Raw genomic sequence first — 26059 nt, forward strand, 5'->3', positions numbered from 1 at the left:
GGCAGACACAGGGGGGCAGCCCCGACACGGCCGAGAGCGGGGAGACACTCTCTGTGTGTGCCCCGAGGGTGCTGAGGGCACCTGGGCTGACAGCAGGCAGACACTCTCTGTGTGTGCCCCGAGGGTGCTGAGGGCACCTGGGCTGGCGGGGAGACACTCTCTGTGCCCCGAGGGTGCTGAGGGCACCTGGGCTGGTGGGCAGACACTCTCTGTGTGTGCCCCGAGGGTGCTGAGGGCACCTGGGCTGGGGGAAGACACTCTCTGTGCCCCGAGGGTGCTGAGGGCACCTGGGCTGGCAGGGAGACACTCTCTGTGTGTGCCCCGAGGGTGCTGAGGGCACCTGGGCTGGCGGGGAGACACTCTCTGTGCCCCGAGGGTGCTGAGGGCACCTGGGCTGACAGCAGGGAGACACTCTCTGTGTGTGCCCCGAGGGTGCTGAGGGCACCTGGGCTGGCGGGGAGACACTCTCTGTGCCCCGAGGGTGCTGAGGGCACCTGGGCTGGCGGGGAGACACTCTCTGTGCCCCGAGGGTGCTGAGGGCACCTGGGCTGACAGCAGGGAGACACTCTCTGTGCCCCGAGGGTGCTGAGGGCACCTGGGCTGGTGGGCAGACACTCTCTGTGTGTGCCCCGAGGGTGCTGAGGGCACCTGGGCTGGGGGAAGACACTCTCTGTGCCCCGAGGGTGCTGAGGGCACCTGGGCTGGCAGGGAGACACTCTCTGTGTGTGCCCTGAGGGTGCTGAGGGCACCTGGGCTGGCAGGGAGACACTCTCTGTGTGTGCCCCGAGGGTGCTGAGGGCACCTGGGCTGGCAGGGAGACACTCTCTGTGTGTGCCCCGAGGGTGCTGAGGGCACCTGGGCTGGCCGCCTGTGCAGCACAAGAGACACCAGAGACATCGGTAGAAGAGAAAGGGCCGACTCTTAGCAGGGGTTAATCCAAGGTTTTATTAGGATCCCAAAGGAGCTCCTGCACCTCAGGGGGCCTCCTGCCCAGAGCCCCGGGATATGTGCCAAGGTCACATTTAAAGGGAGGTGTAAACCAAAAGTAGATAACATTTTACCAACCAATAAGTAACTCTAAGGGATGGGTACTGGGGGATAGACATCTAGGACAGCGTATGGGGCAAGGCTTGGGGGGCTGACTCCCAGCCTCTGGCTAATCACTCGACGACCTGGACCGAAACTTCTGGATGGAGGGATGGGATCTGAGTGATTGACAGAGAGCCAGGGTGGGGGTTTGGGGATGATCTCATCCCGGGAGAGGAATAACACAGGTAAAGGGAGGGGGGTACAGTTTGGGATAAACCATTTGGGAAAAATATGGGAATATAAAACAAAACTACTTCAAAGTATTATGAAATATAAAAACGCACTACAACAAACATATGGCTGCTAGTGATAATTTTCACAAGTGAAAATTATTTATAAAACCTGCACACTTATAGCAAAAGGATTTTTCATGATTATAAAGATTTGCATTGCTTCTTATTTTGAAACATTAGTTTTAACACAAAGCAGAAGATTGACTTAAATATATTTAAACTTTTGTGCCTATGTAAAATCAAATAGGCTCACTTATCATGGTTATTGAAAAAACTGATAAAATAAAAATTGCAATAGATATCTTGATATGCTTTAAGAAATATAATTTATTAATAGAAGAGATATAGTAGGAGCAAACCTTAGATCATCATTAGAAAAACATCAATATGCCATCTGATTTTCATCAGAGTATACCTTTGTAACAGAAAATTATGTGAATAATATTTATCAGAATTCACTCAGTTAACAGTCCTCTTTAAGTGACAAGGCCACATTTTTTCTTTCATGTTGTTTAGCAGAATATAAGCTCATAGCTAAATACCAAATTCACATGACTGTTCATTACTTTAAGTAGCAAAATTCCTGTTGTATGTACAAATTAGAAATACGACACAAAATGGAATTTTATTATTGGTATTCTCTACATGCCAAAATTTATATGGAAGTAATCTTCAGTTTGTTTTTTTAAAAAGAAATTATTTATAAAACCAGAGTTCTAGTTTGTAAGCATAAAATTTAAGTTATTGATGGACATATCACATTTTTCATTGAACTGAGTCTATCAGAAGCAACAAGTCTTTCAGGTCTAAGGTGAAATTGTATAGACCTACCTAGTACCATATAAGCAGGGGAAAGTCCAGCTACTTTGAAATTTTTTGAAGGATTGTGTAACAAGCAGGTAAAACAATATTAAGTGACCCATTTATGGATCAACTTTAGTTATAAAAATGCTTACAATGTTTTAAGTGTAATTTTGTGATGCAAAGAATTTTAATTGGAGTCACCCATGAACCCTTTTCCCCATAAAAGAATTGCAAAGCTAATTGTCTAAACAGAGCAATTAATTTAAATCAACACCTCTGGCAACAAAAGAAACCTTAAGGAAGTAAATATGCTCCTCTTCAGACACCAGTGCACTTACCTTGACAGAAGCTATTAGGATTTGGCTATGAGGTCTAGATTGACACTCGTTCCAGTACTCTAAGATAGGTTCTTGTTAATCTAATACATAATATTACTATTTAAAATAATGACAATACTTCTTAATGATGATAAAGTGGAAAAGATGTCCTCTGAGCAGTAGAAAACATGAAATTCTGTCTCTACCAGCTACTGGTTATTTTGAGGATGATAATGATGCAGTAAGCCCCTCATTTTCTAAAGGAGCTGACATTTGCTGATGTACATAAATAGGCCAGCTGTTCCTTTTTTGGGGGTGAAATATAATATACAGTTAAATCTTCTCAAATTGCTATAAAAATCCCCAAAGTAAGGTTGACAGTCCTTCAATGGGGATCCTAACTATAAATTCCTAAGTAATTAGGAAAAAAATAATTCAGTGTAAAATAATGCATTTAACTATGTAGGAATGATTTTTTATGATCCCAAATGGCAATAATTTAGGATGTGAGAAATAAAGACATAAAGACAATCATTGTGCTATTTAATAGGGAATGTGATGGGTAATGAAGCAAGATTACAATTAAATTCTAGCATGCTGTGTCCTACAGGAAAAATCAGCTCTAATGTTTCTAACCTTTATCAACTGGCAATGTTGCAGTTATGATCTCATAAGTAGTTATCAATTCTAACTAGGATTAATACCATAAGACACTAATAGAGTAAATAATCTAAACAAACTTAAATTTACAACATTGCGTGGTGACCTTAAAACTCCAGTGCAACTCTATGGATTGCAACTTCACATTGTCAGAAGTACTTACAGGCATAGTTTGCCATATTGCAGTGTCTAAAATTAAGAAATTAAGGTCATATTCTGTCACTTCACTGCGCAGCCTGACTTTTTCACAAGTACTGTGCACTTCTGACACAATTCATGATAATGAGACCTAAAAGCCCAGAAAACCTCTGAAAATCTGGCAACTGTCTTTTATATAGCTAACTTCAATTACCAAAATTTAAAGTTATAACTGAGAGATTTTTCTGATGTTCACCACATGTTGAAGAAGCATGATCAAAAGGACAGGACACTCCTTGTTGGTTTGTGCTTAGTAAAGGAGCAGGCAACTAATGCCAACAAACTAATGTCATAAATTTTTGAACAATGGACTTTTAGGGAGACAGAATAGGTGGACATCCAACAAGTGGAATCTGGAGACTGCAAAATAATTGCTTTCCCATCTGTGGACCTGACACATCAACTGAGAGGAAGGAGCAAGTGCCATATTCTGAGTCCTGTGCTGATCTTGAGTGGGTTGGCTTGTATGGACATTTGTTTTTGAGGAAAGGAATTGTTATCACCCACAACTGCCACCCTGTTAATCAAATAAGTTTAGATCACATTTCAATGAACAACATGGCTCTGTTCCAGTGACCATCACTCCCAATCTCCCCTTAACAGATGGCAGACATCTTTTAGCTTAGTTGGTTTTTTTGTTTTTTTTTTTTGTTTTGGTTTTTTTTTTGTTTTTTTTGTTTTTTTTTTTTTTTTGGCAGAACCTCACAGAAAGAAGCCATTTGAAATGAAAGCTATGTACAGTCATCCTTGTAAATTGGTAGAGCTGCCTAAACCTGCCTAAAGTGCATCATCCCAAAATCTTGGAGTGACTGAAATACTGATGGGAAATGTGAAAATAGAGCAGATATTTAACTTTCCTAATAATTCCCAACACTTTTCTGAATGGCACTTATAGATTAGATTAATGTAAACATGCCTTTGTGTCATTGGAGAGAAAAGTGTACTTACTGGAGAGTGAGAACTCAACAAAGAACTTTTCTGTGAATTTTTGATACCTGAGTCATGCAGCTGAAGACCCCTTGATTTATTTTTTTATTATTTAAATAAAAATACTGTTTTTATCCAGAAGTAAGTTTCTCCAAATATTTTAATGTATTTTCACATATTGCAAGCTGTTATATCTTTTTATTCCTAAATAACAACTCTTATATATTTAAATTCAATTATTATATTTTCTTAAATATTAAATGGAATTTTGATGTAACTATTTGTAATCAATTCTGAATTAAATAGTACCATTATGCCTTTGTAAAATTATTGATGGTGTACAGCTTCTCTTCAATGAGCTTTAACCAGATGTCAACACTTGGTCTCTGTTTTGATCTTAAGCTTGTGGCTAATCACTCTTTTATACCTTTTAACCCTCTATCATAAAGTCAAAGCCACTCTGGAAGAAAAAAAAGTGAGGAGGTTATCCAGTCCATGCTGTTACTAGTGATGAATTGCCTTTTACCACACTTTATGCTGCTATCCTGAGATTTTATTCCTGTATCATATCATAGGTAAGGATATTTCAATCACTTTTAGTCCAATTTCATTCCAAAAACTAATACAACTAATAAGTCTTCTTTTTTCTTTTTTCTAATCAGCTCCAATAGTTTCTCTTTTTTGTCCTTTTTTTAGCTGAACCCAATCATACAATGAAGATCTCAGTAATTTTTCCAGTGTTTGTTGTCTGCTCACCCAGTACTTATAGTCATACAAATGTTTCTTTTCCCAATGTTAAGTCACCATTAATGTGAGAACTATGCATATGTTTAATTTTTGAAAGCTTTGGATTATAGTCCACTTGAGTTTTAGCTCTGTGAGAGTGTACATATCTGAGGGCACAGGACCTCCACAATTTTCACCAGGTACTTCAAGCATTGAATACTATATATTACTGTCTGAAATGTTTATAGATCAGTTGTTTTTGGGTTTTTTTCCCTGAAACTAGCTAAAATCTTACACTGCTAAAACTGAAATCACTTTTGGACAGTATGAATCTTGCTTATATGCCTTCTATATACATGTTTCCTTTTCGGCAGTTTCCTGGAAGGTCAATTGTGGCTGAATGTTTCTTCTGTCAGTTTTCCAAGTTGGTCAGTGTTTTGAGGGGGATCTGCTTGCAAATTTGAAATTGTGAGCTTCATAAATACGGAAAGGCTTTTTGTAAATTTACAACTGTACTTTCCAAAACCATCGATTTCATAGACTAAGTAGGAATTTGTAAGCACTAGAAGAAAAGAACATTTTAAGAGCAGAATGAGACAGTACAAAAATATAGAAATTTTTTAGAAAAATCTGTACTCTCATTATGTTGGCCTTTCAGGTCAAGTCCTTTCCATCAGATTTAGGAATTCATTTCATTTGCTGTTGGTACAAGATTTGTTTTTGGTTTTTTTGGGCCTCAAATAATCCGCCCAGTGGCCTCTGATTCTCTATATCTGAACACTCCTTCTTCCTTCTTGCCCTCTTCTGTCCCACAAAGTTTTTTCTTCCATGCAGATGTTCTTTCTCATTCCAGAGACTCTAATGTGTTAGCCATGAAAACACCAAGATGCAGTAATGTTAAAAAAAACCACAAAAACAAAACAACGAATAAACTGAGCAATCAAAATATGAACTAGGTATAAATACAGATATAACCTGTGAGCATCACAACTCTCCATAACTTCCCACTGGTTTTCTGTGTTCAGGAAATATTACTGCTAAGAAGGAAAAAAAAACATAAGAAATATTTGGCTTACCCCTAAAGATACATAATTTCACAAACTTAAAGGAAATACCCAGCAGCATAATGGTTGCACTGTCAATGTTTGAAGACACACCTGCATGGCAACACATTACCCTGAAGAAAGCATACACAGATGGTTCCAAACAAGCTGAACTTAGAACTGTAAGAGATATTACTCTCTTAGCATAGCAGCCTGGCTGAGCAGTGGAATATATTTTAGGTTAAGCAGATCTGTGTGGTACCAGTAGATTCATACAAGGCCTAGCAGGGCGAAGCTAATTTGATCTCGATTTCTACAACTACATGAAACCACTGAGACAAACCTGTTCAACAGACAGTAGCTAAATAAGCTAAATAAGCTAACAAGCATCTTACTTTTCCACACTGGCATATGGCAAATGAACATACCCCAGCTCTTTAGGAATTGATAATTTGCAGAGAATTTGGAAACCTTAAAAACACAGTTTGTTTTCACTGAACTTCTTTTAGATGTAAACAGAAGAACAGAAGAATAAAGTTTACCTCTTGGTAACAGTAGCCTTAACCTCAAATAATCCAACCATTTAAAGGCTTTTTTGTTTTATTATTTGCTATAACTGCATTTTATGTTATGTACTACAATTCAGTGTTTTATTCATTATCTGAGGAAGTACTCAGACCATTTCACACAATTTTGCCCTTTATGTGCATTTGAAATTGTTATAAACTGCTAAAAGTTGGAGAAACAGACTGTTTATTATAGCACAAGACTATGGCATGGTCTAACAGTAATTGGAAAGCACTTTTGTTAACAGACTCTCTTCAACATTATATATAAAAAACAGTGACAAATAGCACTTATCTTATTAATACTTCACTACTAATCCATCAGCTTTAACTAAGTCTTGGATGAGCTGCAACTCTGAAGATTTCAGACTTAGCTTGCATGCTTCAACAATTTTATTATGTTAGCTTTCTTTCTACATACATAACGCACAGATAAACTGATCCACTGGGGCACTCAGTATTCAGTAGATTAAGTGAAGTCCCAACCTGAGTAAAATTGAAAAAAGTAGTAGCAATGGCATATACATCTGCAACATGAAGAAAATAGCATTATACATCACAATGGAGAATAAAATGCAGTTTTGGTATTTGGCAATTTCTTCAAAGTTAAATTGTAGCCCTGAATCTTATACGAAAGGAGTATGTTTTTACCAATACAAAAATAAATTAAATTTACTTCCTAAGTAAATTGATGCAAGGAGAAAAGAGGATAGGTACGTGATTTTTCAGGGATCCAACTTAATGTCAGTGTCATCAACCGAACAAAATCAGTAATCACTGCATAGTTGCTTACAGGGAAATGTTATCTCAAACCTCACCATGTGTGACTAATCAACAAATCCCTTTAAAAGAAAATGACTTGGTGGGGATAAGCACAGACAATGTGCTCACAAAGCTCAGAAGCAAACACAAGGAGTAACCACAGCTGCTACAAAGAAAGCTAAACTTGTTAAAAAATGAACCAGAGGGTGAATTTTGTTTTATATAAAGGTCTAAGTAATTTGAGTGCATTTTAAAATGGCCTTTCCTTAGTTAATCAAGAAATTTAAATAAACTGTCCTTTCTAAACTGTCCACATCAGCATGGAAGAAGCATACAATGGCCTCAAACCAATTTGGAATATAAAGTCTGAGAAACTAACTCAATAAACTTTGAAGGCAGCAGTGGGTTTGAGCTCTTTTTGTATATTCCTTACAAGTGACTGGGGATGCCCAGTGTCATGATGGTGAGCCTACAAAGATTTCACTCTAAATATGTGCCTATTTTTTTTTTATTGTTTTCTGTGGAAATTTAAACAAATGTCTTCAAATAAAGGCCCAATGTTAGACAAGCAAAGGTACCTACTGAAAATCTCAAATACTGTAAGAAAATTTATTAGTTTTGTCATTAGGATTTTGAACTGGAATGTCAAATTATTGCCATCAAAACAATATGCCACATGGTAAAAAGTTTAAGAAATCCCTGTTTTCAATTCTTTCTTGTTAAAAAACAAACAAAAAAAAAATTAAATATGCAATCACGTCTGTGAATATTTATAATTACAAACTATATAAAGGGAAATGATAAAAGAAAATTTTGCATTACAATCTACATATGGCTGCTTCCTATGTATATTTTGAGAGAGAAAATGAGAGATGAAACTTGAAAGTTTTTGTACCTACAGTATTGGAACTGTGAAATCAACAGTAGCAATACTGTGAAATCAATTTCTCTCATTTTCATGCATAGGTATTTACACAGAAATTTCTTTACACCTCCTCTATGGTATAATTCTATGGTTTGTATGTGTGGAGGAGTCTGTGAGAACATTTTGTGTACAAGATGTCAAACAATGAAGAACTACATGTGTAAATCAATGCAGTAGCTAGTACAGCTAAGAACTAAGAGTAAACCATAGTTGTTAACCTCTTTTCTTCTCTGAGGCAGAAGTTAATTGTGTCCCATGTGTTTTTACAATGATAGGTTTCCTATGGAAAATTATTTCTTATTTTTTCTTAGTATGTATATTATGAAGTATCCTGCAGTTCCATAGGAATAAAAGGCAAGATCATGAAGTAAGAGTCTGTCTAAATAGATTGATTTGTTTGACATTTTAAACCCTCTCATACAGTATATTTTAAACAAAAGAGCTACTCTTTCAAGAGCACCAGTGCCTCAGAGATTATTGTCCTTTCTCTTGTAGCAATCAGAGTAGGGTGCTTCAGGTGAAGACAAAGTATATTTTAAAGAAAAGCAACCTAGAAAGCTAAATACTTTAGTCTGTTGACTAGTTATTCTGTATGCTGTAAGAAGAAAGAGTTTAGATATGGTTCTTAAAAGTGGAACAAAAAATCAAGATAAATTTAAATGCTTTGAAAAGCAACATCTCATCTCATGGTCCAAAGTTCTATCTACTAGCTTCACATCCTATAAAACTGCATTTCTTTTTACTAGTTTTCAATTTGACTTGTCTTAACACAGCTTACATAAAGGCAAATACATAGAACAGTGGTAAGTAGAATGATAGAAATTATGATGCTTATCTACTTCTGTTCATCCCTGATTAAGGTAAATGTTATCTCATTATTTTAATCCTACTCTCTTACTAAAAAGTGATCAGTTGGACAAGTTTAATCATCTAGAATTCCTGAAAACTACACACTGTTCTGTGCTGAGGGAGACTAGTCTTTTTAACCAGGATGGTAGCACTAGCGTCCTTGCTTATACAAGATTTGGCAATTACTGACACATTTATTCATATGTGCACATGTTAACAAAAGGAGAAATATGATGCCAAGCTGATACAGGATTCTGCCTTTTTTGGTCTCATTGCTGGGGAAGCCTGCTATAACAGAAGTTGAAAGTGACATTTGAACTTAGGACAGTGCGCCTCCTGCTAACTCTAGGCCTTTAGGAATATGACCTTTGTCATGTTCATCATACCGATGGCAATCCTTTTGTCTAGTAATAATTCCTTCTCTCTTTTTAAGTCTAGATTTGAGGTATTGCATTTCAGATCTGAAAAGGAGTAAATTGCATCGTGTGTTTCACAAGTTAATTTAAAGGTTTCACATATTTTTCACACATAGAAAGTTCATAAAAGTTCAAATTATGTTAGTTAGAATTTTGGGATGTAAAAATTAGAACTATAGTCTAGGTTATGGCCTGCCCTCTCTTTTATTGGAAATGAAAAGAGTGACCAGATTGATAGAATTATTCTTTCTCTCCATCCATGATCTCAGGTGAAATTGTCCTGTAGGGGTGATGTCTGTCAACCGTCAGAAATGACAGTGAGAGCGCAAGTTCTGAATTCAGATTATATGTTTTAATACTATGGGATTGTAATATTGTGAGCTGAATCTTAGGTTGCACATTAAATATGAATCCAGTAAAGGTTTATGGTTATAATTACTTTGGGAAGTTTAAAAGACCATTGTGTTTCTTTATGAGTGGAGATTTTTGATGTGTCTTGGTTCTTAAAATTCTACTAAATCTTTTATTCTATCTTTAAAGGTATCAGCAGCAGACAACTAAGGAAAAAAATATCATTCATGTAGGAAGTTGAGAATCATCTTTTCTCTCATATCCTTTGATATATTCTTCTAATTTCTGTCAACCAATAGCTCAGAAACGTACTGATTTGGGTTTATTCTGGATCTTTATTAAAAAAGAAAAGTAAAAAGTACTTGAAAAAAAAGTATTTTTAAATAATGTAACTATTATTCTTGTAATTATTAGTAGTAGTAATATTTAATGGTGGTTATAATTTTTATGACACTATTTTCTTGTGAATTCCTCTGTGTCTTGGTACAATGTTTGCATTGTGTGGTTATTTATGTATCATATGAAGTAAAACTTTTTTCAGTTGAATTGAAATTGACTGACAGCTTTAGCAGGTGTCTCCTACCTTTCTCCTTGGGCATCTTGTATTTGAGAGATAGTAGACTGAAAAGGGATCAGCAGTTGTGTGCTTACATGTGTTAAGGACAGACAGATATTTAAGAAATAAATGAACAAGATAACTATTTCTTATTTTGTAGCAATATTTAAGATGTTATCTGAGTTCTACTTTTGGCAGATTTAGGTTAACAGGTGGACTCGATGATCTTAGAGATCTCTTCAAATCTTAATTATTCTATGATCCATTTATTTCAATACAATCACATGTATTTCATAAAAATAAGGCGTATTATTTCTGTTTTGGAACCAGAGAACTGGTTATGAAATATTTAATGTTATCAAATATTTCCAGTTTACTTTACTACCTGTAATCCTTGTGTTTCAAAACATCTGAAAAAAATTCTGTAGTAAGGAATAAGCTCAGCAGCAGTATTAGAGATTTTCTATGAAAATGCTATTTGTTTAAAGGCCCAGAAAAAAAAAATAGTATAGTGAAGAAATACTATACATGAATTTCTTACCAGCCCTACCCTGAGGATGACTTCACTTGCCATATGCTTGAGCAAGATTTGCTCTAATCTACTAATTCTACTACATTGCAAATAATTAGTTTTTAAAATAAGTGTTTCACACTCACCTGTGAATCTGCTGACCTATGAAATAAGGTGTTCTGTTTTGCAAGCATTGTAACTTAGTCCTACATTCTGCAAGGGCATGCAAGGGAATGTTGTCACAAGCTGTTTCAAGTCTTCATTCTGAAGTCTACACATATTTCCATTTGTCTGCTGTTTCAACTTTTTCTAATTGGACATGAAATTTTAAATGTGAAGACGTCCTGAGTATATTTCTTCTCAGGGGCTCTTACAGTGCTGTGGTTTTGATCCAGAATTAGAACGGTGTCAATGACACACAGATGTTTGGATTTTGTTAAGTGATGTTTATCCGAGGAACATTTTCTTGTCTCATGCTCTGCCAGTGAGGCAGAATGCAAAAGAATCTGGTAGGGAGCACAGCTGGCTCAGGTGACCTGAGCTGACCACAGGGACATTGCACACCACAGAACATCATGCCCAGTGCGCGAACTGGGGAGAATTATCTGGAAGGGAAAACAAGCAGGGCTTGGGAATTGGTTGGTGGGTGATTATTGCATTGTGCATCACTTGTTTTTTTCCCTTTTTCTTATCATTATTATTATTTATCAATTTCCTTTTATTATTGTATTTTGATTTATCTTTAATTATTAAACTCTTTTTTATCTCAATATACGAGTTTTACATTTATTCTCTTCCCATTCCACAGCAGTGGGGGGAGAAGAGAGGAGGGTATTGAGCGAGTGGCTGTGTGGTGTTTCATCTCAGCTGGACTTAAAACCATGACCAGACCATCACAATTGCTAAAATCACAAAAGAATTTATTTTTCACTGTATAGCTTTCAAATTTATACTCTGTGCATGATAGTAAAACTACAGCTTTGTACAACTACATCTTTTTAAGCAAAGATTTTAGTTTTGCAGTCCATGTGAGTTCTATCAACATTTGTTTGAAAAACCCTCTAACCAGCTGAATAAAATTAAACTGGGCTACTGCATCCACTTCCTAAATTTTGTCAAACCAGCCTCTGACACCCAAATGTCATAATTCTCTGTTTACTGTAGTGAAAGTAAAGAATTTTTCCAAAAACTATAAAACTTTACTGAGTCTGCATTAAAATCTTATTGTCTCAGATCTATGCAACATGGAATCTCTGGAGTAATATTTTTTGTGATAGTTAGTAGAAGGAAATAAATTTATATTCCCATTTTTTTCTTAATAACTTAAAAACTTAATAATAAAAAAAATAATAAAAAACCCTCCAGAACTATAGAAATCTATAATAATATCAGAAAATAAAAATACTTTATCAGGGATGAGAGCTGGGCAAGCATCCAAGGACTAGAAACTTTTCTGAAACTAATATAATAATCTTTTAGCATGTCGGCAATGAGTCGGAAGGAATCTGGATAAAGTGAAAATGTCATATGTATCATCAGTTTAAAATCTTTTAAGTGTCTTCTTTTTGTGCTTGAGGCATTCACATGTTGGAGAATATATGTTGCTTTGTATATTCTGGGGATATATAATATGTCTCTGCAGACTGGGATGTGTTTTCATCTCGTGGTTTAAATTGATAAGGAAAATTTCTTTCTAAATCTAGTTAAAAGTCTCTTTAGAATGGTCTTTCTTAGTTCATTCATCAGACATAGTAATCTGTTTCCTAATCCACAGATGTTATTGAAAAAAACCTTTTAAATTCCTTAATAATCTTTTTCAAATTGAGATATTGTAACATTTGCTATGTTTTATCAAAGTACCCTGGGGTTCTTTCTACCTAACACAGACTAATGAGGATCCTGAAACAAAGAACTTTCCCAAAGATAAGACAATGTTCTATCTAGTGATGCTTCATCTGGCAGGAGCAAGGACTTCTAAGAGAGTCTGAACTTCTAAGAGGAAGGATGGTATTTCCAGTTGCCACTGAGATCTGTGGAAGCTCTGGCATGAAGTGGCAGCCTGGGATTCTCTGTAACTTCCAGGGGAGCACTGTAGGACCAAAACACAAAAGATTTTTTGTTCTTATTCTCTTTGAAGATTTGTTTGATTGATATAGGCTTGTAAGTGCTTCTAGTCCTGTTTTGATGAAGATGATGTGACTTTCTCCTGTAGAAATGCATTTTCAATTTCACTTCTTCGACAGTGAGGAGATTTTCTTTGACTTCTCCTGTGATGTGAATTAAAAAAATATGGTGGACAATAATACTTTATCTGAGAGAAGACATGACTGAGCTTTTCTGGAAAGAGATGAGAAAGCTTGGCTCTCAAACCAATTCAAATTGCTGACTGAAAATATTTCTTGAAGATCAGGATAATATAAGCAATAATCTTATGTTTATTTATTGGCAATTTAGTAGTTTACAGCAGAAAATTAAAGTTAGGGAATAATTAGGTGTAAATCAGAACTATATATAGCATATTCTCTTCATTTCATAGGCAGTCATGGTAGTATTTGTTAAAGAAAATCTAATTTAATGGTTTATAGATAAATCATAATTATTATGCAATTACATTATGGGGATAATAAAGCAAAACCTATTTTTTCTGGATCTTCACAGAGGTACTTATTGCATGGGGAATTGAGTCCCCAGAACAGCATGATTTGTCACTCTTTGGTCATGATGAGGGTTCTGTATTTGAAGAGAAACCTGTTACAAGGGTCTTTACAGTAGCATCTGAAGATGGATTAGGAAAGATTCCTCAAAAAATGTTTTGCATAATTTTTTCAAACCAGCTGGCCCTAGAACAAACATAATTCCTTGCTCTAATGTGTCTTCAGAATTCTCAAAACATCACTTGAATAAACTGCATACAAAAGACTGATCCACCTGACCATATCTGCAGGAATACTTTTCATTAAGAACTTATAGTCTCCGTGCAATTCAATTACTTCTATAGCAGAAATCACCTCTAGGAGTCTTTGGGACACACCACCCAGGGTGTTAATCAACATTTCAAAGCAAACAAATTGGACTAGACACAGCTGGTACTGCCTCAAGCTAGTTTTAGACCTGTCAAAAATTCTTAATTCTAATGGTTCAGTTAATGATCTAGTTTCAAGTCAGTCTGTTGTCTCAATCCAATCCATCATCTCATCTTTACAGATGACTACCAAGAGATTTCCTGGACCACCCAAGAATTAACGACTTTGGAGTGATCACTGTGGAGACAGGCACAATCCCAAAATGTAACAGGACAGGCCCAACTTTACCACAGAACATACTTGATTACATACTTGTAATTTCAGTCTTATAACTCTTACCCCAGAACATCTTCCTTTACACATAATGCTCTTTTTTTACTGTACTCTTGGAAGTATACTAAATAGTGTGCTGCCTTTTACTGACAGTTTTTTGGGGATTTGGTCCTGGTGCCTGTCAGTACTGCTGTTCCTGCCCCTCAAGTACAGTCCTCTTCCCATCCTGCTTCAAGCTCATCAGCACATGTGGAGGTACAGATGCAAAGTCCGAAATGTGGCAGGAATTGCTTGCAGGGCTCAGCTGGTGGATTGGTACCCTGCAATTCCCATCTCTTTGCATGACAGAAGTTACTATTCCTAGCACTGATGAGGGAGGAGAGCTGAGAGGAAGAACAAGAAACTTAAACCTGAGATTAGTGCTAGGAATTATACAAAACCTGTGCTGCCTTTCAGCAAAGCAGAAGATGCAAGGACAGGAACAAGTAACAGACAAGAACAGGGAGCTGTTTTAATAAGACCTAGGAGATTTCAGAGGAATTTTTTTTGTTAGTCCTGAAAGAAATATTTGACTCAGAATTAATGCGCGAAGTGCTATTTAGACAAAAATTACTTCTAATCAAGCTTTGGGAAAAGTCAATACATTTCTGAAAGAACCCATAAGAGATAAGGGTCTTTGAATACATTATTTTTTAATTGTTTTACACTTCAGAATATATTGCAAGGTTGAAATATTGATTAATTATGGATGCGGGTAAAATTTCATTATCTACAGCTGGGACTCTTTTGTGCCCTAATAATAATAATTTTTCAAAACTGAAATTATCTAATAAACCCCTATAATTCAACTTTGTGAAATGCGGTGTAATATTTGTTGCTTAAGGAAGGATTGGGCACGTCATGCTTTCTGTAGGATGGTTATATATATTTTATCTTCAAACAAGTCTTATGAATTTCTCTGACTGTGCATGTGCACATGGATGTTCTGATGCAAAGTTAATGCAGACTGTTACTTAGGAAAAAAAAGATAAGAAATATATTTATTCCTCTTTTTATTATTTTTTAAATTACTGTTTTAGAAACAAATTAATTGTTTTCCATGTGACAGTGAGAGTCCAAAATATATCCATATGTCAAATCTGCTTGGCTGCCAGTTGCAGTTAACCCAGCAAGTTTCCAATTCAGCTCTAAGTCTCTAAAAGTCCTTTCTCTCAGTATAAGGTACTTTAGAGAAGGGCCTAATTAATTCAGACACACAGAGTTCAATCTAATATTCAGTCTTGAAGCTGTATGAAGTCTGACTATGGTTGTTTGCATTTGGCCTGTTATACAGACCCACTTATATGAAGAAGGTACAGGTGAGAGTGCTCCAGTCACAATTTAAATGTAATGCAATTTGTCTCTGCATTCTGGTGGCATCAGACTACACGGGTAGGACTCCAGCGAAACTAAGGAAGAACTACTGCTGAAGTACATGGTTGGGCCATATGTGTGGTTTCAGTACTGTAATACCCAAGTGTACCTAAATGTGGGATCCACACACTTCAATGACAAAATAGAATTCTTGTCCTTACTCTCTATAATGTAGGTCAATAAACATACTTTCTACTATTTTACAATTTATTTTCCAGTTTCAAGTGCCTGCACTCCTGAGACTTAAACAGATTTTCTGGAAGGCATGAAATTTTTTCCTAATAGTAAACCTGCTTTCCCTTGTCATATCCCCAATTTCAGTCCAAATTCTTCTCTCTCATTTTTATTTTTCATATCTTAATCTGATATTTCCCTTCCAAAACATTAAATAAGTTCTTTCTTTTCTTTATGTTACTATAGGAAGTGATTTGGTGTTTTTTTCCATAGCACGAATTCTCTGTCTGTCTAGATAGAACTTCTCTGATTCATGGGATCTTCTGTAAACAGTTTGGTTCCCTCTGCTAATGCATTCACTGCTTAAATAGTACCAACATGATGCAAAATAAAGAGTAGGAAATTGGTCTGCAGACTTTCTTCATTCCCCTTTGTATAGGGACTGCAGAGGAGATCATTAAGCACCCTCCATCCCATCTCATGGTTCTTAATTTTGGGATGCACACAGACAACATTTTAGAAGGTACATTGGGACATCAAATTTATGCATTTGTTTATACTGGCTTGTGTTTTGGTAAGACAACTGTCTTGTGCTGAATGATTAGATGGTGAAGTCATTCACCATCATTCACGGTGGTGAGACCACCATGCTCGTGGTCTTAGCTTCACAATATTTAGTTGCTTCTTGTTGTTGTTCTCATTTTCTAATATATCCTTTCTCTATGTATTTTTATGAGAAGGATTTTGTAGGACTTTTCTCTTTCCTAGTTTGTTGCATAAAAAGATGAATCATATCTGCCTGAAGTGAGTGCTTCTTTGAGATAAAGGTCACAATTTGCTCTATATAGAGGGAACTCACTTATTTTTTTGAAATTCAGTTTCTTAAACTTGGTGACCATGAAAGAGTGATTTATACTGCTGTGGTAGAGCAGTTTAAGGCTGCACTTGGATTTGAACAAAAAAAAAAAAAAAAACGCATATTTTCTGTATGCAGCAGAACTAATTTAAAAAAAATATATATAAAAAAGTGAAAAGCCTTGAAGTTGAGATAGAAATAGTTAGTTCTGAAAAAGCCTGTGGTTTTAGCAAAATAAATTCATCTGCAGCTCAGTGAAATACAATGCAGTGCTTAAGTGACATCAGTCTAAGCAGTCTGTCAGACTAAATAAGGAGCATTAACATTTTGTTAAATAAGACTGGTTTCTAAATTACTAATCTTCATGCTGCAGCCATTCACTTGTGGTTTCAGTAGCACTGGAAATGGACTTTTCACAAAACAGAAAATAGAAACAAGAATTTTCTAAGTAAAAAAAGGATGTTTTATACACAGAGAATAATTATAAGTTTTTCGCAGTGCTTTACCCTTAGGACAATTTCTGTTCGTGTCTTGGAGGAGGTGCCTCAGAATCCAGACATGGGAGTGTGTAGTTGCAATAACCTCATGAATTAGAGGTTTTAAAAATAAGTATGTTGCAGTGAAGTACCAAACTTCTGTAGTAATACTTGTCTCATGTTGGACTGATCAATTAAAAAAAAAAAACCACCCCAGCTAATTGAAGCCAATGTAAAACTTGAGCTCAGTCTAAGAAGATGCAGGTAACTTCCTGGGAGGGGAAAAAATTCTGATCAGGATTAGATACCAAGGAAAATTTCTTGTATTGTGCAAAAAGCATACACCATAAAGACAACCTAGTAAAGTATCAGGAACCTAAGTATAAAATTAAGGATCAAAATGCTCTAATTTCTTGGCTAGCAGTTAACACAAAAAAACCTACCATGTATAAGTAAAATACTTGAAATATTCAGTTTTGCCAAGGCATTACTACTTTAGGTGTGACATATTTTTCTGTTCAATATGGGACATATTTGAATATGACCCACTTAAAAATCTGACTCAAACATTATAGTAGTGATATTCACAGAAAGATAAATACAGAATGGGAAGAGAGTAGAGAAAATTTAAATTAAAAAATAAATATATACAAAATAAAGTAAAAAAGGATTCTGCTAGACCAGATGAGGCAGAGTGAAAAACAAGTATAGGGAGACTAAAAATAGAAATAAAGATATATGACATATGTTCTAATTTTTAAAGAGAAAAGAATATTAGATTAAAATCTTCAGTATGCAGATTAATTAACTTTTACATATTAAAACATATTTTTATTTATTATGCAACCATGAAAGGTTTTTATACATAAGAAATGCATCATAGATTATAATTTTTCATAAAAATAAGTAACATAAAGATCTCCTATATTTTAAGAATTGAATCTTAGTTTATTTGTCTTTAATAAATGATTCACAGGTAGAATTCCCTTTTTAGAAAAGGCTGCAAAAAGAAACATCTGTGAGATCTGATCAAAGAACAAAGATGCTGTAACCTAACATCCACCAGCTAGTGCCTTGTTCATATAGGTATGTAATTTTCATAGAGAATTACTAAAAAAGAAGCAAGATTAACCAAAACTGACATTTATGGTTTATAGCTACAGTTGAGTTCAACAATGCAGTTCCCCCTCCTTTCTTTTCCACCCACTCTCACCCTTGTAGCTAAGTCAATCAAGGCTCATTGATCTGGAAAAAAAATTTGGGAAATATATGTCATTATCATGTATTATGAAATTTCTTCTATTTTCTACTTTTATCTAGAAAAGAAATATGAACATTGCTTTTCCTTTTCAATTTCCACTCATGTCTTGAATTAGGGTGTGCAGAATCATGGAAATTCATTATCTGAACATGTTGAACCTCAAAAGGCTCTTCAATTCACTGGAACTTCTGGATGAAAGTTTAAGTCAGTTCTTATTTTTTCAATACTGGCTCATCCATTCATAGGTCTGATACAAAAATTCAGCACTTCCTAAGACAGCTGTAAAAGGCTAGAAAAGATTTAACATCTCCATTATGACCCCATACAAACCAAAAATGAGAAATATATATATATATTTTTCCCTTTTAAAGCAAATGGATGTTTCTTAGAATAATATTACAAGTTAAAATTAATTATACTGAGTTAAACTAGAGGTTTATTTAACCCAGTGTTCTCTCCATGTCCTTGGCTAGGTGCTTACTAAAGGTCAATATAATATTTCCATCAAGGTATTATAGATTTTGGCAATTTGTACCTAAGACCTTCTATAATGAAGATTTTGCTTCTGCATCACTGTGTTTAACAGATTTGCTGGATATTTCTCTTATGAATTTGTCTAATCTACTTTTGATCCCATTTGTACTTTTGACATCCAAAATATCCTGTGGCAATGTGTGACAGAATTTAATTTTGCATTCTGTGAAAATCTGCTTCCCTTGATTTGTTTTAAACCAGTTGCCTTATAATCCCTTTTGCTGACCCTACTTTCTGTGCTATGAGAAACAGTGAAGAATGGTTTCCTACTCATCTGTTCCATGCCAGTCATTGTTTTATACACTTTTATCATACCATTACCAGCTGTTCACAGAACCCGCTGATTCTTGTTCTATTTAATTTGTCCTTCTACAGAAACCATTTTATACCCTCTTCATATCAGTTATACCCATCTTGTCAGCAAGTGCAATATTTGAGACATTGGAATGCCACAGAGGTATTAGTGACACAGCAGTATTATCTGTTCTTTTCTCTGTTCTTAAGAGCTCATGATGTTCAATTTGGCTTTTAGACCTCTGGTGAATACTGAGATGATTTTTATTAAGTTCAGATCTCTCACCTAACTGACTAAAAGCAAAATTTAGGCCCATCAAAATGCATGTACAGTTATAATTGTAGCTCCCTTTATGCATTAAGATTTTTGATATTATTTTTTCCTAGAATATTTTTTACCAAGATTATTTTTCTACTCTTTCAATTTGTTTACTTATATCTCTTCTCAAGTATCATTAACTATCAAACATTTATCATGCCACTACTTATCCTTCTATATTTGTTAGGCAGTTCATTTATTCTGCACAAATACCTTTCATGACACAATCCCAAGCTACCTTGAACACCAGCCATTTATGTCTACTAGTATTTTCATATTAGGTAACTAGTTATTGATACAAAAGATCTTATTTCCCATGACAGTGTGAAAAATACCCATAAAACCCTAACAAGTCTGTGAAATATTCCTTCCTTCTGCAAAAACAAAAAAGTCTTTATACTTCACCATTATATTTAAGTTACCACATCTCTCATTTCCATAATGCTAATTAGTGAAGAATCAAACCTAAGTACTTGTTACTGCAGAAAGGCTGACCTTGTTTTTATCTGTAGAATTTCTGTATTGGGAGAACTAAAGGGTTTGAGAGGGAAACAGGCAAAAATACTAAAATACTTCTTCCTCATCTGGTGAAACCTAGTTGATGTTCACTACAAATTATCATCTCATGGCAGCCATTCCAATGAAACTTGAACCTTCAGCTTCACAGTGAATCTATTAAATTGTGCATATAGTCATTACCTGAACGTGGTATTTTCTAACAGAAGAAGTACATTTTCTTGCATTTAATTATTTTTTCTGTGTGTTAAAAGGACATTTTCTGGAATCTTTCTGGTATTTTATATTTCTGATATTTTAAATTTCTGGAACCATCACAGCCAAAGAGAATCAAGTGAGTTTAAGTGAATATTCACTCAGGAGTAACTTCAGATCAGTCACTCAGGAGTGATGATTTGTCTGTTGGGGGTTTGACCTTCTAAAAGCTTAGTTAAAAGAGAGAGGACATCTGTAGCTAAAATGGAGTAATATTTCACCTTTCTTACAGAGCTACTAGCTGGAGTTTTCTTCTTTTATTATAAACACAAGAAGGTAGGTTGCAGTTAATGCCCCTGCAGGAATGACAGGAGGATTTGTAGAGACTTCTTCATTTTTCAGTTTTATTTCTGACATATTTAAAATTTTTCCTTCAGCCTGTTTCTAATACGGAACTAGCAGTATTCAACTAAGTACAAAATAGCCAGAAATATAGGACCATGTATTGTGGCAGCATCCTGAAACATTAGTAGGTAGAGTCAAGTAAGAGAAAGAAGAGTGAAAAAAAAGAACAACAAAAAAATGCTTAAAAAATACTAAGAGGTTTTGTCTATCACCTATTTAGCTAAATGTTTCTAGATTGACAATTGAAGAAAAATATGTCAGAAAAAAAACCATGGGAATCAGAAAAAAATCCCAAAAAACTGTCTGACAGAGGAGATTAAGAATTCACATAACAATCAAATAGATTTTATCTTATTGCCAAAATAGACTGTGAATATCAAGAAGAAGATAATAAATTATAGATGTATATAAGGTGTATAAAAATATGAATTTATTTTCATCTTGGAAAAACTAACACCAGTGATTTTTCTCTTATAATAGAAGTCAATTTTCACATTTTCACCTTTTGGAGGTTTTTTTCTAATTCCTTGGAAATGGTATTTTTATAAGCTTGACCCTGAAAAGTGCTTCAGATTTTTTTCCTCAAAAGCAAATATAAAGCTTTGTAATTTTCAGTAGTGAATTCTTGCTACTTGACAGCTGGAACAATAATTTCCTGTCACTGAAAATGCCATTTACTTAAATCAGCACAACTTTACAGTATTTCATTTTTTTTCATCTAAAAATGCATACATATTAATTTCCACATTCTTTTGAGTGTCTGCAAGAGTTTTGAGTTTTGGTAGTCAATGATCTAGTGCACAGATACTGCACTTTTTTTTTGTTTTGGTGAAAAACTGCTGTTTAGAAAAAATTTGGTAAGGTTAAACTTGGGTTTCAGCCAAGTTATAATTAGCCAAAATTATAACCTCTGAATTTTGAGATTTGTAACTGAAAAGCTCATGGCCTTCAACTGTAATAGACATGTAACACAGTATCCTAATAATTAAACAGTACAGTATCAATGATTTCAACATAAAGCCACAAAAAGAAGCAAGCTGAGAATTCAGCTGTTATATCTCCCTAGGTTGTATTTGAGATCTTAAATTATTTTTGTTTTTTCTCTTACAGGTAAATAACCAGTTTATCTTAATTAGACTTGATTATGGGAAATGAAAGTGCTATTGAAAACAGCAATGGAGCAGAATATTGTCTTTTATCAAGAGCATTATCTTGTAAATGTCTTAAGCTGTCTGGTTACCATGATAAATAGGTTGGGGTACATGCACCCTTTAATTACTAACAGTGAAATCTGCAGAAATTGAAGTATTGCACTTGGTAAGAGCTATTAATTTTGAAATGACCCATTTAATAGTGACCATGGTATCAAAGTATGGATTTAAATTGGTAATTAATAAAAGTCCACTTCTGAAAATGCTAACACAAGAGCTCAATAAAAATGCTAACTAGGACTCAAATACCACAGACAGTTTATTGACATTTTAATACATATTACTTATGCTAAATACTTTTGTACACTCAGAACCAAGGATGAGAGGATAACAATGGACATATTTCCCAGCTAGCAGTTAGGAGATCAGTGGCACACTTAGTGGACTAGCTCACTTTTGTAGGTTTTAATCCTGCTTATAATGGTGGAATACAGCATGACTTCTTTTTGAAGCTGCATTTACAAAATGAACCATTTTATCTCAGACTGCAGAGAACAAGAATTCTGCTAAAAAAAAAAAAAAGAAAATTAACTAGGTCTCACCAGACATCAGACTATGTTTTTAATGTCCAGAAGATGAGTAAAGTGAGCTCTCTGTGATTTAATAGTGAAAGTGTCACTGCTGGTACAAAACCAAAAGCTGACATATTATTTGTCTGGTTTCTTTCTCCTATATATCTGAAAACATTTCAGACACTCAAAACATCTCATAAAATCCTGATTGCATATGTCAGAAAGTGTAGAAGTTTGTCCTCTGTTCTGTAGGACAGAACAGGTATTTCTTGATAAAAATACCAAGTTCTATTCTGAAACAGTCTCTTTTTCTCAGAGAATCCAAGGATTAATTATCCCAGTGCAGCAAAATGTTTCACTGCATATTTAAGTCTATAGGATTAGTTGATGCCTGAATGATGCCCTAACTTTATAGCTATTTTTATTGGTAGAAAGAGTGCATTAATGGAATGGTAACATGAATCTTTAAACTGTAAAATAGCAGTTGAGGTATATCATATGTCTATAGAAGACTGCAAAATAATGGTTTTTCCCCACACACCTAAATATAACTTTTTCCTGTGCTAAACATCAGGCTTTGGCTGATGATTATATGTGTATTTATCTCTCGATCTCCCTTCTGCAAACATATATCTGAATATATATATAGATATATACATAGATACATATGAGTAAAAGTTGTATTGAAGACTGAAATTTTTAATAGAAGAGACATTTTTTGGTGGGGGGGGAAGCTGCATTACAGCTTTCAATCTTTTTTGAGATGTTCTGAGACCCCCTGTAATATAAGCAATTAACAACCACCAGCATCAATTCTCTCATTGTCTGCAGTAATATCACTTAGAATTTGGTTCAGAGAGACCTTCCTTGTAAATTTCAATGCCTACATTCTTTTGGTGTCAGCTGTTTGCTCTTTCACTGCTTCACTTTCATTCTGGCATTTGTGAGTGAAAAGCAATGAGCATGCTCTAGGCAAACATGTCTCTACCTTTATTTCCTGAGCTTCCCATCAAGAATTAGTTCCCACTACCATGAAATAACTATAATAGCCTAGATATTACAATGAGGCATAACCAGTTACATTGGACATATATAGGGCCTATTTAGAATAATGTAATTACTTTGTAAAACTATTTATTACAGATTTTAAGAAATTGGAAATATATTACTTATTTGTGATTGTTTTTAATTGACAAGTAACAAATTCTGCTCTCTTCAGCTGTCTAACATATCTGTTGGAGTATTTCAAAGATCACAGGTGACCTGTACCTCTGGACTTCTTTTTGGGGAAAATCTTGACAGAGGAGGTAAGAAAAAACAGAGAAAAGGACCAAGTTCTTGTGAAGTAATGTCAGAATAACTGTAAGAACAATACAATTCATAAATGCTACCAGGATTTGATCCAGGCATAACATTGAGTTCTAATCATCAAAACCCCCTCAATTAAAAATGGTAGCACAAGCCTGAATACTGAAAAACCGTGAGAACACGAAAATGCCCATTCTGAAAATTCACATACGGAACTGCAGCTCGAATCAGTACTTCATGCTGTACTGAAATTTCTTCTGATTGCTGCTTTGTCCTTAGTGGGATCATCTAAATATCAGGCTTTCCTTTTTAACTAAAATATCCAAGAATAGTTGGCAGGTTTAGTGGTTCCAAATATCTCTCTTTAGAATTGCTGTTAGATTTTGGTTTAGATTTTGTTTGGTAAAAGGAGTATATTTCCCAAAACCATCAGAGTTTTTTCCCCCCTCACCTTTTTAAAAGTGTTCTCTTGTCTACTTTGGTTCAAAGTCAAAATCTGTGTTCTTTACCACCTTTAAATTTATATTATCAAATACAGTATTGTTATGTGGTAGGTTGATGTTGGTTAGCTGCCAGATGCTTTCCAAACCACTTCCTCACTTTCCCTCCCCAACAGGATGGGAGAAAATAAGATGAAAAGCTTAGGTGCTGATATAAATACAAGGAGGTCACTCACTAATTACTGTCACAGGCAAACAAAACCTGACTTGAGGAAGATTAATTTAATTTGCTGCCAATTAAAATAGATTTGGATAGTGAGAAACAAAGACAACTAAAACAAAACCTTCCCTGTACTACCCTCTTTTTTTTTTAGGTTCACCTTTACTCCTTCATTATTGACTCCTTTAACTACTGTGGAAAATCTATTTGAGTACATGTTTGCCAAAGGTAGCTATACCTTTTGGGAATATCCATCTGCTCAAATAGGGAGTCATTTACAGTGTAGATTTTTACTATGGTGTAGATTTCTTCACAGGCTGCAGGAGAATCTCTACTCCAGCACCTGGAGCACCTCTTCTGACTCCTTTTTCACTGGTTTGAACTAATTAGCCCTGCTGAAGAGTATCATGTTTCATTCAGATAGCATTGGACTATGGAGTAGTACCTACAATTAAGCATATGTGTAAATTCTTTCAGGAGCAGAGCTTAAATTTCATACCACTCCAGCAAACAAACCCTGTGCAGACCAACTAACAGTGAGCTTTATATTCAGACAAAGCTGATATGCCTCCTTAAACAATATAATATTTCAATATAAGGGAAAAACATAATACAATTTTAAATCTTCCCTGCTTTAAACTCATGACTGTTTGGTGTTTACTTTGTTGAGAGAAATTGTTTAATCTGTGTAGAAAGGTCTTGTAAGTCAATTTCCATTTGGCATAATGATGTTACATCTTAGCTAGCTACTTTTGTCATCTAATGTTAGCTAGGCAAACTTGACTTTTTAAAATTAATGGACCATCACACCTTCAGTTGTTTAGACTCTTGGAGTAGAATCCATTATTCTAAATCTGTTTCATATTTTTGTGTAACATGTCATGCATGGCAAAGAAATGCACAGTGGGATATGGATAATTATAAACTTCATCTGAAGAATTACAATCCAAACTTGTTTGAATTTATAGAACTAAATTCCAGATTATTGAAATATATACCTCCACCTAACAAATTTTTTGAAGGAAGTTGTGTTTTACTTTTTTTACTTTTTAATATGGAATGTCACTTATTTCAAGTGCATGACAAAAGAAGGTACACTTGGAGTTTAGTGTCTTTGGTTTAATTATTCTATTGAGATTGATGTGATGGATACGTGTATAAAAAACCTACCTATTTGGTTCCCCAGGCTATGTTTGTATTACTAAGTATAATAGTTTAGTGACCATTTTGTAAGTCATGATGTTAAGTAGCACACTGTAATTTTTACACCAGTTTAAGATTTTTTCTTCCATAGAACAAAGCTATTTATTGGAAATGATCCAAAGCCATTATTATATTCTTATTCATATGCAGAAAACATGGTGTGTCATTTGGTATGGGGCAAAACCATACCAGGATATATTATGAACAGACGTGATGCATTCTGTAATGCCAAAAGACAGCCATAAGCCTGAGAAACTGTCACTTCATTCAAATTGTATAACATTTTTTACAATTATTAAATAGATCCTGAAGACATGGATCAGATTTTTAAGCCAATTAGGACCACAAATAAAAATGTAAAGATATATGATGTTACAAACTAGATATAGTTGGTAACAGAGAGTTATGTTCTAAAACATCAGGGCATTTAATTTAATACTTACAAACAAACCTGCAATTATTATTCCATATTTTTTTACTTTTTTGTGTCAAG

Source organism: Molothrus aeneus, chromosome 2 (genome assembly GCF_037042795.1).
Source record: "Molothrus aeneus isolate 106 chromosome 2, BPBGC_Maene_1.0, whole genome shotgun sequence".
Classification (NCBI taxonomy): Eukaryota; Metazoa; Chordata; class Aves; order Passeriformes; family Icteridae; genus Molothrus; species Molothrus aeneus.